Genomic DNA, 13,434 nt, shown 5'->3' on the forward strand with positions numbered 1-13,434 from the left:
GAACTTCAGATGAGACAAAAAAGAACGAAGAAACACTCTCTGTCAGCCAAGTCACACAGATCCATTACAGAGAATATATAAGCAACCAAAAAAGAGAGAAAAAATGTTTGCATTAACCCAACAGCAGCCAGTTCAGAAAGTCAATTAAGAAAGATTAATTGATTGGTTTATTATGGTTTATTGTACAAGTGATAATTTGTATTAAAACCCTTTGATTTGTACAATTAAGTTTGAAACAACTGTATAAATGTTAAGTAGCTTTAAGAGCAAATTGATTTGTAGTAAAATAAATAAAGGTTGTTATCTTAATATTATCTTAATTTACCAAACAATCCAAATTCCTATAAGGGGACACTGTAGATACAAATGTTTGCAGTTATTAGACAGTGAAATACTGGCCATCAACTTACTGCTTACTTTGTTAGAGACTACACCACAAAAATTAAAGTGTCATAGGTCACTCCATGATGAATCTTTTTTTTCTCTTCACTAAAAAAAGGCTGCAGAGAAGAGAACCTAAATCTAGGGTTGAATCCCTAAGACAGAAGATTCATAAAAGGTACTGCAACAATACCTCCTTGGACATGGTACCAGCTATAAATTCCAGTGAGTCCATGCAAAGCACCTGTGCAGGACATGAAATTCAGCCTGTGGTTTCAAGCAACTGAACTAAATGTGAGTTTGTCCCAAATGCAATTTTTTTCCAACTCTGTGTTCTCAAAATAGCACATATTTTTGTCTCTGGAAACAACTTCAAGATTGTTCTCATCCCATCTTACTAGAAATGAACTGAACAGAATGAACACTCGTGCTGAATGAAGAAATCATACAAACGTAATAACCAGCTATTCATGATTATTAATACATGAGGACCATGAAAATGAATAACTAAAGAGATGTTTCTGCTTCAGAAAAAGATTATCAGACTGAAGGGCCAATTACTTTGTCCTAGAGCGTAACTTAGTTCACATAACTGGTAACAAATACTGAATTAGGTGTTTTTGCCTTGCAAGTATCTGTAGAAACAAGATTGGTAAAAAGTCCAACCTAAATCAGTCCTCCTAGCTGCCTAGGTCAAAATCAGAGTTTACAAAGAACACTGAATAGCCCCTTCTGCAGCAATATGACCCAACCTCCTCTCTACAGTCACCTAGTGTATTCTTTAAAATTTTATATTTAACTTTTTGGCCTCTATATCACATGGAGTATCAGGCAACTTACTTCTCACACTCTATTGATGGATTGCCAAATTAGTCCATCTTCTTTAGTTACTAAAGTAAAAGAGAACATAGAAAAATACAGGCAAGATTCAAAAAACAAAAGACACTTCTAAATCCACAGTTAGTTTTCTAAGTTAGTTCAATAATGGATTTCCACCATATACCCAACAATTTTATTTATATTTTTTTTGCTAAATAGTTTACACTGCTATTGTGGAACAGCATGAACAGGCTCCGTACCCCCTTTGTTTACAGGAAACAAAAGTTGATTCTGAATGAACCTGACAAAGCAACATGTGTGGCCAAGACCAGAGTTGAGACCAAGCATCGAGGCTTCTTTGGATAGAACACGCATTAACAGAACATCATTTGCAGATGTTCTTTTATCCAGCTGGATTCCTTGGCTTTTCGCTATCTCTGCTCACATGAGCCATGGCCAAAAGAAACAAGTTGTCCTTTCCTCAGCAAAGTGCATTTGATGGTGCCGCGCAGATGCAAGGCCTCGAAAGCAATAGTTCTCAGCATTCTAGCTGATTAGCTCTTCTAATTGGCTCTGTCTCCTCCCATCCCAGGATCTTCTCACAATAAATCTAGTTAGGAAAAGTTGCATGAATTGCAGTATCAAGGAAGTACCAGGGAGATGATGTGAAAGTAACACTGGTTTTCAAGCAACATTCCTAGCATAGAAGACCAAGAGTTTATTTCCTCTTGGCAGCTGTAGAATGTAAACAATCTTTCTTGCTCATTTTGCAGCTTGATCATCTGGTTTTATGTTTTATATCCTGTCTCATCATTAGCAAATATTAGGATGGAAAGCACAAGAAGAAATAAACAAGTTGGGCTGTACTGGTGCTCCTCAAAGTATTAAAAAACCTCTCAAGCACAGCCTGTTTCACCTTGCTTGCATGCCCACTTAAGCAAGTCACCTGAATTAGGATTAGAAGGACAAGTCCTGTTGGGTTTTTTTTTGCCTGTAGCATGTATATATACATACATATATGCCAAGTATACATGGTGCCAAGTTCCCCTTGGGGCGCTTGCAGCCCCCTCACCTACAAACTCCTATGCAGCAGAAGATGCTTCCTAACTTCCTCTGCCGACCTGTCGACCTTGCTCTGTGCTGCAAGGCTGCGGCAAGCAGTTAACCCCCAAATTCTTCTTTGAGTATATTCCAGGCAGTGCAGTGCCTTAATTTGCTGACTGATTAAATGCCTTCCGTGAACATCAGGTATCAGCACCATCAGTCAAACCAGCTGGTAGCGCCTGAGCTGGCCCCAAAGCTGGCACGCTCTTGGAAATGAATGGATGGCTTTAATAATAATTGATCGCTTCACTAAATAGGTATAAAGATACTTTAAGTTAGAATTATAATTTATTACAATAATATAAATTATTATAAACTTAAAGATACTTTAAATTACAAATACTTTAACTTAGATCTATCTAAAATATAGGTACTTTATTACTGCTAGGGTAAGTCTCAAGAAGAAAGGGAAAAATTCTGACTTGAAGTCACAGGAAGCTGAAGTTTTAATTAATCATAAAGTTTATTAATACTGATATTGTCTCATCCACAGCCATACTTTGAATTTGAATGAATACATTTTTCCCCCCTTTTTTTGAATGTATGTAACTGATCAGACTGAAAGCGATCATATTCAGTCACTCATACAGACACAATAAGCCAGCTTTCACATCTCTAGAAAGTTGAGTTTCGACCTAGTATCAGTTCGAAAATGACAGTACCTGCTTTCCTCGCAGGCAAATGAGGCTTACTGTAACTTGTTGCATAATTACCACTCAATTTAACATAGAGTGAAAGATCTCAAAGACATGAAGTTCCCATAAGTTTAGTGAAATTCTGCGCCTGGTCAGAGGCTCAGCAGAAGACCGGGGGAACTCAAAAGCTTTAACACCACTGAGGGTGATGTCCCACCGGGGACATCATTCTGCAGACACAGTCCCTTCTGCTTGCCTGATGGGTACACACACATCTCCCTGACCAGTAAGCACATGTAGAACTACAGACTACCAAAAGGAACCAAGAAGCCCATAATACAGAATCATAGAATGTTTTGGGTTGGAAGAGACCCCTAGAGGTCATCTAGTCCAATCCCCCTGCAGTGAGCAGGGACACCGCTAACTGGATCAGGTTGCTCAGAGCCCCGTCCAGCCTGGCCTTGAATGTTTCCAGGGATGGGGCCTCCACTACCTCTCTGGGCAACCTGTTCCAGTGTTTCACTACCCTCATTGTAAAGAATTTCTTCCTTATATCTAGTCTAATGTCCCAAGACATTTGCAATGCTTCATCTTTCTCCTTATGGCACTTTATAACTCTCAGCCTTTTTTACAGGCTTTTGTAGAGCATGTGGTGGTAAGAGGCACAGATAGTCTCTAGATCCTTTCAGATTAAACATCTACCACATAGTTATCTACGATCACTACAATCTGGAGTTATTGACCAATGCAATTCCCTCTACTCCTCTGACCTTACAAAGGGCCAATGCAAGTCGTAGACTCTTCTTTTAGAGGGCTGCAGCTAGGAAAAAAAAGTCAATGCTTTAGATAAACTGCAGAGTCTCCAGTATTTGGAGTGGAATTATCTGAGATTATTACAAGGTGGCCCAAGTGTAGGATAATGTTTAATATAGCTCTGGAACCCTAACCCACAACAGCTGCCTCCTAGATTAAAGCTTCTTTAGATACCTGAGGTTTCGTGCCTTTTTGAATGAGATCTAAAAGTCTCCCGCTTCAGAATGGGCTCAGTTAAAGCCAACATACTTGTCTGATACAGTAGAAGAAAAGGAAATTACTATTAACCAACTGTGAAAAGGCTGAGCCAGTTTATTTGATTCTCTAAAGTCCTTCACGCAAAATAAATGCATGTTCTCAATAAGTTTGCAGCCAGGAAAGCTCAATTTCAAATAAGAACTGTAATGAATTACAGTAAGTATTTATACATGAAATATCGTCAACGATAAACCACACATTTTTGAACTTGAGGAAAGCAAGATACATGTTAGATGCAATATTACATGAGTCATACAGGTGGTTCCTGTGAAACCTAGAACAAACTTAGCTATAAGAATCTCCAAAGAGCAATATTGTATGAGATGAAATTTCAATGTTTCTTCCTCTTTGAACCAATTCCCTTTAAACACATTACATTTTCCAACACAATTCACCTGTGAATGTAGCTGTCAATTACCGCAAAACTATTAAAACTACTGTTTATTTTGGATAGCAGTTATTTCAAAGGACTACATACATACTACATACATTACTAACAAGGCACAACGATTGCATATGACCTCGGTATAAGGAGTTAAGAGTTTGCATTTTTAATTTCCTGTACCTCTCTTGTATTTTTCACTTGGTTATTTGGAAAGCTGATACACATAAATACTGAATGGCTTGGCATGAAAAGTGCATCAAATTCAGTAATATCTTACTTTCAGAAACAAACTCATGGATTTTTAAAAAAAATATTTCTATGTAGGGTATTTGAAATATGTTTGCAGTTCTGTTTAAATAAGCAAAATGCTACTAGTCTATTAAATCCCTTCCCCACTTCATTGATTTATTTCTAATTTTCCTGATTTTCAGCATGTGGACAAGCAGCAAAGATTAAGAAGGGCTGAAAAAAAGTCTTCATGAAGCAGAAATGGATACTTAGAAATTCAAGCGTCAGACCAAAGTCACAGAGCTGTTTGCCATACTTATGCATTCAGTTCATGCAGCTTGGTAACTGTGAAGTGAGTACTTGACTAAAAAAAAGGGGGGGGAAAAAAAAAGATAAATTCTCTCTCTACTTGAGTTTCCAGGCTTGGGAGTTGGCATGACAACTGTAAGCAAGTAGTCAAGTCAGGCACTGATGGAGTAAGATGCCAAAAGAAACCAACAGAAACATAAAAGAACCAAATATGGAGAAGTGCTAGGAAAAGCAGTGATAAAATGTGGACATCACAGAGCTTTAGAGGTGTGGGCACTAGCACAAGCAGTGAGTAGCTATGTCCCTGCATAGCAGTAGGCAGGGTATCATATAGCTGAGGTGGTGACTAGCTGTTTCTCCAGCGAATAAAAAGATTGTGCTACTCTAGGCAAAACTCCAGCTCTGTTGTGTGCCAACAGAAATAGCTGATCAGGCTGCACAACAGCAGTTTCACAGTGAACTGTAAGTAGCGATACATAAAGGGCTTATTAATCTTCCTTTACCGTTGAAGCAAGTTTAATTTCCAGAAAAATAGATATTTATATCTAAATCAAGGAAAGAATTAAGAAGGGTGTCAAAAATAAGAATACCTGACATTTTTATGGGTAAGTCTAAATCATGTAAAGAAAGAAAAAAGACAAAAGAAACAAGAAAAAAAAAAAAGAGGTAGGTTTGTGAATAAGAGGAGACATTCATGGATATGGTAGGATAGGTTATTCTACATCTTCCTGTGCAATGTTTTTAGTTCGTTATTGTTACCTCAGGTTTTTGACACAATAAATACTCTTCTCTCTCCAACTGCCAGGCAAGTTGGAGAGTAGAGCAACAACCCTACCCCACAACACTGTACACATACCCTTGGATTGGCCTCAGAAACCATTCCCTTCTTGTGTACTGGCACCACTGCCACGTGTGAGGACAATTAAGGCCAGACTGGCCCATAGCAGAAGTCTTCAGTCCCATATTTCCTTCTCCAACTACAGTTTTTAAAATGTCATAATTTTAATAACCTATTTCAATTGAAATTATGACCTAAAGTTGTTTGTGGTTTGTGCACAATTACAATCTTATTCCTTGCATTTTTTTTCTTTCAGAAACTTGGTCATTATAGTCATGTTTGTCAATTGACTAAAGTCTGCACGGTTTTATTCCACATTTTAAAATACATCTATTTTTAAAAAACCATAGCAGTGGGCTTAATGTGTATTTTATTCTCTAGCCTACCAAGGCTTTTTTTTTTTCTTGCTACCAGAAGCATGCCTTTAAAATAGGAGCACGACCAGAGACTCTCACTTTTAAGCCACAGAGGGTGGACTGACCCTGCTGCCACTGGCATTTCCTACTTGAGATCCCTAAAGCTGAAGGAAGAGATTCCCACCTGTACTCCAAGCTTCCGTCCAAGCATCCCATTTTGTGATTATCCTGCTGGTGGACTTGACAACTCTGAAATGGGAAAAAATGAATTTTCATTGAGATGGGGAGGTTTGAAAGCTTCTCACATGATAAGGCAAAGAAGGTTACAGTGTTTATGCCCAAGTGGCAACCAATGGGAATTCTTCCATTCCTTCTGCTTCAGATGTTCGTTTCCTGATCTATTGATACAATTATCCTTTTGAGAACTGATATTTGAGTTTGCTAATTTTAACTTGCAAGTTTCTAAACCTATTGTATTCGTATTTAGTTATGGCATAATATAAAATTCCATTGTTTGTTACTGGCAGGAAAAGAGAAGGATCATCTCCCAAAGGTATAACAGTTCTTCAACACACAAATTATGTTTCATGTGATATTTCAAGTATGAAAATAACAAGCAGCAGGCCGCGGAGGAAAGTTTTGCTTATTTCAAGTAAAGCTGTCTCAAGGAGGAAAGCTGGAGAGGACAACCCCAAAACACATGGCTGTTCTTAACATAGGTAGGTATACTTGGAGAAGAGGGGAGGAAGTTCTCTCCTTAATTTTCAAGTGAGGGGGTAATCAGAAAAGGTTTTTTACCTCTCAGAGGTTTAACACTGCTTAATCTTTTATTAGAAACTTTAATAATGTGCCTAAACAATTTTATCACTAGATACTGGGTGTACATATAATATGTGCTAGGACTACAATTCATGCTGAATGTTGAACCCCTTGCATCATGGTTATTATACAGGGTGAAGTCCTAAGTAAGTCTTAGTGAATGACCCCTTGCATCATGGTTATTATACAGGGTGAAGTCCTAAGTAAGTCTTAGTGAATGACCCCTTGCATCATGGTTATTATACAGGGTGAAGTCCTAAGTAAGTCTTAGTGAATGACCCCTTGCATCATGGTTATTATACAGGGTGAAGTCCTAAGTAAGTCTTAGTGAATGACCCCTTGCATCATGGTTATTATACAGGGTGAAGTCCTAAGTAAGTCTTAGTGAATGACCCCTTGCATCATGGTTATTATACAGGGTGAAGTCCTAAGTAAGTCTTAGTGAATGACCCCTTGCATCATGGTTATTATACAGGGTGAAGTCCTAAGTAAGTCTTAGTGAATGACCCCTTGCATCATGGTTATTATACAGGGTGAAGTCCTAAGTAAGTCTTAGTGAATGACCCCTTGCATCATGGTTATTATACAGGGTGAAGTCCTAAGTAAGTCTTAGTGAATGACCCCTTGCATCATGGTTATTATACAGGGTGAAGTCCTAAGTAAGTCTTAGTGAATGACCCCTTGCATCATGGTTATTATACAGGGTGAAGTCCTAAGTAAGTCTTAGTGAATGACCCCTTGCATCATGGTTATTATACAGGGTGAAGTCCTAAGTAAGTCTTAGTGAATGACCCCTTGCATCATGGTTATTATACAGGGTGAAGTCCTAAGTAAGTCTTAGTGAATGACCCCTTGCATCATGGTTATTATACAGGGTGAAGTCCTAAGTAAGTCTTAGTGAATGACCCCTTGCATCATGGTTATTATACAGGGTGAAGTCCTAAGTAAGTCTTAGTGAATGACCCCTTGCATCATGGTTATTATACAGGGTGAAGTCCTAAGTAAGTCTTAGTGAATGACCCCTTGCATCATGGTTATTATACAGGGTGAAGTCCTAAGTAAGTCTTAGTGAATGACCTGCTTCAGATACTCTTCAGATACAGCCTGTAGTAGATACTACAGCAAGTATCCCAGCTGCATTAGTATTTACTTTCTTTTCTCACATGAACTGTACAATCAACAGCAGGTCAGTGATAACTAGTCATTGCAATATAAAATTACTTATGGAAGAGTAAGGACAATCAAATAAGCCATTTACAGTAATAAACAACAGATCAGAATGACTGAATTCCTCAATAAGTAACCCGAAAGATTCTTCCTCTATGTCTGTAGTTTTCCCTTCTGCCCCTATTCCCTTCCTCTGCCTCTGAAACCAACTTCTGAACCTACATTGATTAAGAATGAGATATCTGTAACACCATATATTTGCACTGGTCCTATAGATTGCTGTTAACAGGCAGTCAATCGCAAATGTGGCTTCTATTAAGTTCTATTACATTCAGGATGTTAATTTTGGTACAGGCTTATTTTCCTAATTTTGTGCAAAAACACTACCCATCACATTAAACAGAGGCGGGGTAGTGGAAAAAAATTAAGAGTGAATGAAAACAACGCTGACAGAACAATGCTGATGTAGGTATCTAAATATTCAGCATTAATCTGAAATAGTTTCTTTTTGACACTTAATTTTACAGTGACTAATTGAACACGAGAAGGCATAAGCCCTCCCAAGACTCTACGACACGTTAATAGATATTTTCTTTTATAATGTATGAAGAAAAATATAGTATCACCCTAGTTCACAGGAGTATTAGAGTACTTCAAATGTTAAGAACTTGACTTAAAAATACATAAAAATCACATTAAAATATACTATGATTCCCAAAGTTAAACATTCAGCTATTAAGAAATTCCAGAATTTAGGTTGCCATCAAATCTTGTCATCATTTAAGTACATAGATATGAACATACATTCTGATATTAAGTACTGCATAATTCTTTATGAATGAGCAGGGATCTTGGGGTAGTGGCATGGCAAAGGCTTGAGGAGGTGGTTATCAGCAGGTCATGAGAGTGAAATTGTACAGGAGACAGTAACTGCAAGGGTTAAGGAGAAAAAGCATTTCTTTAGTCCAAATACCGAAATGCTGCCACAGAGAAGTAGATTCTATCTTTGCCTCTATCACAGATCAACCCACAACCCCCACAACTTCAGAGTCCTTCATTTCATGGCTGTGTAATTTGAAACATCTGGGAAGTCTGATTTTCAAAAGAAGTGACCTCTAAATTAAAGGTGCAAGTTTAGCTAGCAGAAGCTATATACTAAATATTTAAATACTACATAAATTTTAATGACTATAAACCAGGTGATGAGCCTCTCAAATTAGACACATAAAAATTATTGATCTCTGTTCTTCAGTTAACCACCCCCAAAATAAAAGTAATACTCCCTTGTCTCACCAGCATTTTTTTAAGGTAAGACTTCTTACTTATAGTGGTGAAAACAAGACGTGCACGTTACACCAGCCTGTATATCCCCTCCTACTACCAAAACTGCTGTAACGCTCATCATCCTTGCAGCCTTCCCTGCTTACATTCTCCCCTTCACCATATCCTTTTGGGACTGTGAATTATTTTTTTCCTCAGACCATTTAATTGTCAAGTTAATTTTGAACTCTGACCCTACTCCCCAATATCTGCAGCTCTGTGTAGCATTGCCAGCAAATCAAATGAGCATATTCTATTCCATCATCGAGATTTTTAATGACAGATAGTAATGCACAGGAGACATGGGATAAATCCTTGCAGAACCAAAGCTGATAAACCTGGCAAGTTTTAGAGTAATTAACAACACAGATCAGGCATAAGTTTTCCAGCCACTTTTAGCCCCACCTTACACGATTATCATCTAGCCTACATGTTCTTAGACCCCGAGAATATCAGAGTAACTTCTTATTTATGTTAGGTGTCCTTATAACTCTTTCCTCACCAGCTCTATACATTAAGCTGCGTGTCATAGCAAGCCTCTCTTTTGTCCACAATGCCGGGCAATATCACGTACTCTTCTTTGGAGTTAACTGGAACGTATTCAGCTAAAGTAATTTGTAACCCAATACTATGAAGTATAATGGAATACTACCAATAAATCAGGTATTTTAAACAAGCCTCAGCTATGGCATGAGCAACAGCTTTGATCCAATATCACATTTCATCATGTGGTATTAAGTACAGTGTAATCAAAATGCAAATATTTATAAAAACAAAAGAATGCAAGGGCTACAATGATTTTGCTTCTACTTCAATTTTCTAGGTCCTCTCATTTTAATTAGTAAATATTTTGAAAAACTCCACAAGCACTTTATCAGGGTACTTATACAAATGAAGTGGCTGCACAGAGCAATTCCCAATACAGGATTAAAAATATGTATTTCTCTGCTTCAAAGGCTCGCTGTCTGCAGTGTTAAGAGAAAGACAGAATGTTTATGTCTGCCCCCCTAAATACACATATATCCACAGGCCAATTTATATAGAAATGTCCAGTGCTTCAGACTGAAGGATTATATAATGCTGCCTTACTGCCCATTTTCACTAAAAACTATGATTCTTGGTACCATGTATTGCCATATATAGCAAAAATGCGGTATTAAGAAACAGTCACAGAGTATTACAGATCTTTCAATTAAATCTAGAGGCGTCACTGTTGACATATGATCATAAATGTAGAAGTTAGTGAAGAGGGTTGAATCAAATGGCCTTAAGTGATTTCAAACCGAGCATAATTTTAAGCATATGAAACTCTTCAGGCACTAAAGAGACTTTATCTGGAGTTGGGTGTAGATTTCTATCTCTCATATCCAAGAAAGAGTAATTAAAACAGAGATGAGACACATTGGTACCTACAGGGAAATCAAGAGTCTATCTGTCTTTGGCAGCTTAAACCAGCTTGGATTGTTTATCACAGCAAAACAGCCTGAGGGATAGGACCGGGCTCTCTGCAACTATCAGAACGCTAAATGCCAACAGATAAGTAGAGGTTTTTTACATTAAAGGATAATTTAGACCCCCAAGAAGAAATGCATACTAAACAGGAAGAAGTTATGTTAGAAATTGGTAGGTTGCCTACTACAGCCAGAATGTTCTCAAAGATGCTTCCAGTAGCAGCAAAAGGAGCAAAAAAACCCTGAAATAACTTCTCAGAAGGATGCAGATGGACTCATGTGAGACTTTGATAGCAGATGACTAAACCTGGTGATCCAGTCAGTCTTTCTAATCAAAACTTAAGACATGCACTTAAATGGTTTCTTAAAAACCATCTAGGACTCGAGGCCAGATCTTTGGGTGAAAGCACATGAGCACCCAGCTCTATTAACGCCAAAGGTATGCTGGGTCATTCCAGTTCAGGGTCTAGCACGTAGTTTTCCATTATTTAAGACTCACATATACTAATTATGAAACAGGAGTTGGGAGCGTATGTTGATGAAGTATGCTGATGACAATTTTTTGACACAGGTGACTGACAGCTTGCTAAGTAGGTTCTCTGTTGGACCTGATTCCATGAACAATTGAGAACTGGTGGGGGTTGTGAAAGTTGAGGAGAACCTTAGCTGCAATGACCATAACATTGCGGAGTTTAAAATCCTGAGTCAAGTGAGCAAGTTAAATTATAAAAATTACAATCCTGGCCTTCAGGAAAGCAGATCTTGCCTTGTTCAGGGATCTGCTTGGCAGGAGCTGTGCAATACTGCCATGAAGGACAATGGAGCCCGGAAGAACTGACTGATTTTCACAGACAACCTTATCAAAGCACAGGAATGGTCCTTTCTGACACTCAGGAAAATAAGCAAGTATGGCAGAAGACCACAGAAGATGGACACAGAAAAAGACTACTTGGAGAAAGGGAGACATTGCCTGAGTATGCAGGGATGCAGACATGAGAGCCAAAGCTCAGCTGAAGCCAAAACTAGCTAGAAATGTGAAAAGCACAAACGAGGAAGGCTTCAATACCAGCAACAAAAAAAGACTAAAGAAGAGGTGAGACCAATGCTGAACAGGGCAGGAGACCTAGAGATAAAGGAAATGGAGAAGTCTTGGGTATTAAATGCCTTTGTGCCTCTGTTTTTATTGCTAAGGTTTTTTTTTCTTACATGTCCCAGCTCCTTCATCTTAGTAGCAAAGTCCGTGGAAGTGAATCCACAACAAATGATGATTAAATCAGGAACCGCTGAAACTGATTGGATATATACAAGTCCGTAAGCTGCAACTGAGCTGGCTTACTTCATTGCAAGGCTGCTCTCTACTATCTTCAAAAGATCATGGGACTTGTGGGAGGTCCCCAATGACTGGAAAAAGGACATCTTCAAGGAGAGCAATGAGGATCCAGACCACTACAGGTCACTCAGCCTTGCCTCTGGTCCCAGGAGGGTTATGGAGTAAGTCCTCCAGAATGTCATTTCTGAGCACACAAAGAACAAAAAGGTGACTGAAAACACCCAGTGTGGATTCATTAAGGACAAACTGGTTCTAACCAACCTCTGGTGATCACACAACTGGCTCAGTGAACAAAGGGACAGCAAAGTATGATGTTCACATTGATTTTGGCAAAGCCATCAACAGTGTCCTGTAATATCGCTATAGCAAAATTGGTGAGACAGGCTAAATAAGCGGATGGAAAATCAGCTGGACTCTCAGACGTATTGGGTTCTGATCATTAATACTAAGTCCAACTGGCAGCCAGTTACTATGGGCATCCCCCAGCCACCAAAAGTGGGTCTTTAACATCGTTTGATACTCTTTAACACCTTTATTAACAGTGACACAATGGGGCAGCGTGCACATTCTAAAGTTTCATGGTTCATAACGCATGGGGAAGCACCTGATATGCTGGAGGGCAAGACTCATCTTCAGAGGGTCCTCAACTGGCTGGAGAAAAGAGATGACTGAAACCTCTTGAAATTGAACAAAGGCAAATGCAAAGTCCTGCACACGGGACAGTATAACCGCCATGCAGCAGTACAATCCATGATGGCTAGCAGCAGCTTTGCTGTAAATGATGCGGGAGACCTCACAGACAACAAAATGAACATGCATTAGCACCGTGCCCTTCCAGCAAAGAAGGCCAACTGCATACTGGGCTGGATGAGCAAGTGTGTAGCCAGTAAATCAAAGTGATGACTCCTGTTTATTAAGCACTTGTGAGCACATGGAAGTACTGTGCACAGCTTTAGAATCCCAGAATGGCTGAGGTTGGAAGGGACCTCTGGAGGGCACCTGGTCCAACCCCCCTGCTCAAGCAGAGTCACCTAGAGCAGGATGCCCAGGACTGTGTCCAGATGGCTTTTGAATATCTCCAAGGATGGAGACTCCACAACCTCCCTGGCCAACCTGTGCCAGTGCTCAGTCACCCTCATAGTGAAAAAGTGTTTCTTGATGTTCAGACAGAGCCTCCTGTGTTTCAGTTTGTACTCAGTGCCTCTTGTCCTGTCATTGGGC

Source organism: Egretta garzetta, unplaced genomic scaffold (assembly GCF_000687185.1).
Source record: "Egretta garzetta isolate BGI_Z169 unplaced genomic scaffold, ASM68718v1 scaffold94, whole genome shotgun sequence".
NCBI classification, from domain to species: Eukaryota; Metazoa; Chordata; class Aves; order Pelecaniformes; family Ardeidae; genus Egretta; species Egretta garzetta.